Here is a 5,839-nt window from a genome sequence, read left to right on the forward strand (position 1 = left end):
TCAGCTATTGATAATAATTTTTCTAAACCCTTGGGCGGTGCATGCGTATCACATATGTCACGTAAATAAAATATTGATGATGATATATATGTATAAAGGGAGTGTACCGTACGAGACGTTCTCGTTATAGTAGTTATACGAATTAGTTTTGACCTTCTAGATTGTATAGTCATTACTCATTAGTCAAGGCTTTTATAATAAGAAATTTTGTGATAATTATTCAAGTCTAAATAAATTGACACTGTACTCATCCTTAAGTTTCAATTTTATTATATGAAAATAATTATTCAACTTGTCATTTCAGTATGAGAAATCTTCGACGTCCACAGCAATTTATTATCATCCACCAGTCATGGTGTAAAAATGCTGTGGGTGTATATGGTTTCCACGTTTGCAACGAAGCACTTCCTCTATCACTTCATCATTATTGGGTATATAATTGAAAGTCTTTTTGTCTTATCTCTTTTCATTATCTAAAGCCTTAATTTGTAGCGTTCTGATCATATTCGTTGAGACCTGGCCTTCACAATATCTATACTCTTGATTTTTTTATTTCCTAATTCTTCCATGCCTTGCTTAATTATCTTCCCATCTGCATGCCCTCCTACGAGTTCTCTTTTCTTCTTTTTAGTTTTAAAAATTCAGACCCACAAGGCAGATTCTCCTAGAACGTTATCAAATTGTAAGCAGGCTAGCTCTTGTGGTAATTACGTTTTCTTACTTTAAATTTGTGATTGCGAAAATTCTCACTTCATCAAAGTATATTACTCTGGATTTGTGGATGGTACTATTATAGAGTTCAGGAGTTTGGCTTATATATACATAGTCGGAATCAGGTTTCAAATTTCAATAATGAGATTTGCTTAATTTGCACCCTTGTATTGTATCCATCCATCTATCTTTCTTTCGTGTTTGGTTTCGTATTATTTCTTATGCCTTTATTTTGTTTACTTCCCTAACACAATAGTAAGTCGCGCCTTATAACAGGTCATGGATTCAATTCCAAAATGATCTCTTTACATATACAAAAGGTAAATCTGCATACGTGACTATAACTTCGCATAGCGAGTGAGAAGTTTTCATAGAAATGCTTATGTTATTTTTTTAATGCATTTTTTTTGTTTGCAATTCATTATGAACTTATTAATTTTATTTTCCTACGTATATAATGTTCAACACAAAAGTATGGCTACTTTCCTCTCAACCATGGTCCTGCAAATGTTCGAATATGACACATAAAGGCAAGTAGCAGAATCAAGTTGACCAACACATGGTATTATTTTTTCCTTGCAAATTTTTATATATAAACTGCTGAGAAGGAATTTCACAGTCCCGGAAGTTAGAGTAACATGGGTATCTATTATTTTAGTTCATTCGTTAACATATTTTAATAAAATTTAGTGATTAATTAGATTTTTTCAATATTTGAGATATTATTTAATATGATTTTTATTACTTAAAGAATCATTTATATAATTTATTTCCTTTAAAAATTATTTATATGAAAGAATAATATTTTGAAGATGAATAGATGGTTTATTCGTTTTGGCTTTGATATACTTTTCATAACATGCATGCCAAGATATCCATGATGAGGTGCGTGCGTATCTGAAGTACTCCACCTTTTTCGGTATATATGCACTATGGTTAGGAACCCAGTGTTTAATTTTTACTGAAATTAACCAAACTTTTTATTGTCTTGATGTGTATAATCAAGTAAAAGGAAATGGAAACGTTGCTAATTAACTTCTATTTCTCTTAATTATTTTATGTTCCTCTATAGTATATATCCGCATTTGCTGAAATAGCCTCGGGTTAGCCGTGGAAACAAAATTCTCTTTTATAGTGTGTGGTCATGACTGGACCATAGCGTAGAATGGTTGTGTCCAGAGGAAATGTATTCTTTAGTTGACTTCAAATACAACCTACAACGTTAGGAGCCTACAGGAACATGTACATTCCAAGCATTGGAAGTTAGAATAAACTTTATTTGATTAGATACTTATCAGCCACTAGTCAAATTTATTAAAATTCTTTCATTTTCTTGTTGAGTTTTATCATCACAAAAACTCACAGCTATCCACTCTCAAATCTCAATTTACCCCCCAAAAAAATTCACTTTCATCCTGCCTTTTGAAAGAAAAACTTAATGCCCAAGCTTGGGGTTGGAGATGGGTTTTCCCTTTGTATAATAGTTAAGGAATATGAATATTCACCTCTAACTCCATTTTAATTGACTTCTCAATAGTTTTTAAATTATATGGTAGTGTTAAATTATAAACACTACTAAAAAAATATTTTTTACGATGGTTCTAAGAGATATTTTATGATGATTTTCAATCATCGTTGAAGTCACCGTCATGAAAAATCTTGATTTTCTATGAAGATTTTTAAATTGTCTTAAATTTTTTTAAGACGATTTTGTCTCGAAACCATTTTAGAATGTTTTTTTAAAAAATTAAAAATTTTAAAACGTTTATTTTTTTTAAAACCGTCTTAGAAAATAAATTTTTTAAGAAGGTTTTTCAAAGAATAATATTAAAATATCTTTTAAAAAAAATTAAAAAATTGATGATTCTAAGATAATTTTTAAAACTGTGTTAAAATATAAATTTTCTAAAATAGTTTTTGAAAGAATTATCTTAAAATTCTTTTTAAAGAAATAATTAAAAAAATTTGATGATTTTAAGATAGTTTTAAACTCTCTTAGAATGTAAACTTTAGAAGACGATTTTTCAAAGAATCATCTTATAATATTTTTTTGTAAAAAATTTAAAAAATTGATGATTTTAAGATGATTAATATAAAAATTGTCTTAGAATATTTTTTAAAAAAAATTAAAAATTATCAAGAAATTGACTACAGCTACCCAATTAGACTACAGAAAGAAAATATATTTTCTCAAGTTCAAAATAGGCAAAAATTTCCTTAAAAAGTTGAATTACAAATCATTTTCATTTCTTTAATTAATAGAAACTATAACACATTATTTCAACATAGAAGTGGATATTTTAATATACAAACACAAAATAACAAAACAACTTTTTGGGATAATTGAATAAAAGAAATAGCATTGCAAACGAATTTACATATATTATTGACGAGCTTACTACAATTATATCCATGACACGTTGTTTATTTCAGGTTCTTTGCAATAAGTTAGACACTTTTTGGAATGATTATGTACAACTTCCAAGACTAATTACCTCACTAAAAGGTTCTTTTTGACATCTTTTCGCTCAATACTTCTCCTAAAAGAGACAAACATAGCAACACAAGTTACAAAATTGAAGCTAACAATATAGCAAAATATTTTCCAATACCATGAAACATCAATAATAAACAATTAAAAAGAATTTGCAGATTCTATCTACTCACATAGTTAGGAAATATGACCATATCAACATGTCCTGGAACATCAAGGAGCAACTGCCTTGAAGAATATTCCCGAGCACCAGCTGGATGTATTCATCTGTATCAAGATGAAGAATCCAGTCCATGCCAGAATCCTAATATTTCATTTCAGCAAGCAAAACATTGCGTTGATGAACAAATTACGCATCAAACCAAACCATAATTTTAAAAAATGGCGAAAAATAAGGATTTGTGCAACAAAATAGTTAGCCACACCCTAGCCATAACAATAGCCATCTCCATCTTGAGGGATTGCTTCACAAAAAATTCATAATTGCATGGTTTATAAAAGAAACCTGCCAGCCATGTCTCGTTCCAAATACGACTGATGCAACCCACAAAATAAATAATTAGTATAACAAAACCATCTCTTAAAAATTACAATTTAGAATAACAAGAATCCTGAAGACAAAAGGGAACATAAATATTCTACAAAAGCATTAACAGTTTAACAGGGGCAAGGAAAAGAAACAAAATTTTAAGTAATGATTCTTTATATCATGATGACCTCGTGCTATAGCCACAAGTAATAACCACTCAAATCTTCAAAATATTTTAGTTCTTGTACCAATTATTGACAATTATGCTAATGTAGTTCTGGTTCAATTCTTCGTTCATATTTTAGTTCCAAGCTTCCAATCTAGTTCTTAAAAAAAAAAGTGATTGTTTCTCCATTTCTTTTGATTGCTTTACTTCCTTATCTGATTAGCAATACAAGATACAATATCGGCCATGTGCAGGGAAAAAATTAACGGAAAAAGGTTGTTGCCCAAATAACAACAACAATAGTAAATTGAATTAAGTTAGATTGTACATCTTCATCATTTCATTGACTGGCTTTGTTAATTTCTGTTAACTTTTTAGCAAATATATCAATTTGTTTAAATAATAATTTAAAATGGTAAGATCGAGTGTCGAGTTTATAAGAACTTTGACTGTACTTGTAATATCTCATCTTTTGTAAAATAAATTAAAAATAATTTTATTTAAAAATAAATAGAGTTTTATGAAAATAATGAGATTTTTGTAATTAAATAAATAAGGAGAGATAATTTTATTAATTAAAATAATAATTTTAAGGTAAATAAAATAAATATATGTTCTTAGAAAATAAAAATGATATTTTATTTAATCATTTGATAGGGAGTAAAATAGACTTCCTTTTCATAAAATAAAAAAATAGAGTAAATAATAGGTTGAAAGTTCCCTAACTATAAATAAAGACATAATAGGTTAGTTTTTATATTTACGATACATCTCTACATTCTCTCCTCCTCTCAAATTCGTTTTCCCCTTCCCCATTTCCCAAAATTCTCTCTTTTCCTACATACACTCAAATCTATCCTAGTAAAACTATGATCCTAAACACGTTAACCGTTGAATCGTTGTGAAATTTGAACACCAAGTTCATAACTCATTTTCACACATCCACACTGTTGGGATTTGCAAAATAATATCTATGGTGAGAGAAATGTCCCTCGCATGGAGCTCTCTTTTTCCCATATACACCCAAATCTGTCTCAGTAAAACTACGATTCTAGACTCGTTAACTGTTGGATCATCGTGAAATTTGATAACCATGTTTGGAACTCATTTTCACACATCCCCACCATTGGGATTCGCGAATTAATGTGTGTGGTGAGACAAATATCCCTCGCACGGAGACAGTGAAGTGGAGGCTCCAATTCTTTCTCCTTCTTTCTAATGCTTGAAAACCCTAGGAGAGCAACCAGAGGAAAAGTTTGAGGAATCTTAGGGAACCGCTAGAGATACTACTATCATTGTCGAACTACACACGTGAGCCCGCTTAGAGGTAAGGGATGAGTTTATTGCAATTGGGGTTAGAATGAATATGTGTAGGGATCCTTAGAAAATCAAATTGAGGTTTATTTTGGAATGTTTATTGTATTGTTATTGTAATTCATCCTTTATGATTATAATTAGGATATTGTTGTATTTGACGAATCAATTGATACCCTGATATGAATTGGTTGATAAATTGAGTGCTCTTGGTGTTTTTGTATTTTTTTTCTATGATTTTGATTCTTTTGATTTTGATATAATTATGTGAAATTATTTGAAAGGTTTTATTCCCCATGTTAAGAGAAACATTTTTGTATAATTTGTTTGTGTTTTGGACAAGATTTACTATATTAGAGTGATAAATTGTTATATTGGGATCATGAAATTATGATTAAAATTGTGTGTAAGTGATAAATTGAATATGTAATGAATTGTGAGACGTTAAATTGTGGACACGGGATATGGTTATGAATAAGTGTATGGTTAATACTTGATGTGACATTGCTTGTGTTGTGAGTTGTGAATTATACAATAACCTGACTGATGTTTACCTTGAGAAAAGTATTTATGCGCGAAGTGTTAAAAGGAAAGTGTAGGGTTCCAAGTTAGGAACCTGAAGTGT

Source organism: Glycine max, chromosome 13, assembly GCF_000004515.6.
Source record: "Glycine max cultivar Williams 82 chromosome 13, Glycine_max_v4.0, whole genome shotgun sequence".
In the NCBI taxonomy this organism is placed as follows: Eukaryota; Viridiplantae; Streptophyta; class Magnoliopsida; order Fabales; family Fabaceae; genus Glycine; species Glycine max.